At 34.4% G+C, this 227-nt stretch overlaps 1 protein-coding gene across 3 annotated transcripts in view; it reads right to left on the reverse strand.

Moving 5' to 3' along the window:
• Positions 1-227, reverse strand: part of FAM20B (FAM20B, glycosaminoglycan xylosylkinase) — a 51,301-nt gene that overhangs the window by 5,803 nt on the left and 45,271 nt on the right. The gene's annotated exons all lie outside the window — the stretch shown is intronic.

The following is a 227-nucleotide window of genomic DNA, read 5'->3' on the forward strand; positions in this document are numbered from 1 at the left end:
AAAAAAAAAAAAAAAGAAGCCATGTCTTAGCTTATTTCTAGCAAACCAATATGAACAGCAGCGACCAAGTGCCTGGACAATTCTGGGCTCCAAAGAAGCATTCTATTTAGCAAACACTTATCAACCGTAACTAAACATGTGACACTAAATTGGCCACTATGGAGAATACAAAGTACAAAATGATAATAAAATGTGTTCTCCAAAATAGCTCAGGCCAAAAAAAAAAA

The sequence above is a fragment of the Otolemur garnettii genome, unplaced genomic scaffold (genome assembly GCF_000181295.1).
Source record: "Otolemur garnettii isolate 467f Iridium unplaced genomic scaffold, OtoGar3 scaffold00016, whole genome shotgun sequence".
NCBI lineage: Eukaryota > Metazoa > Chordata > Mammalia > Primates > Galagidae > Otolemur > Otolemur garnettii.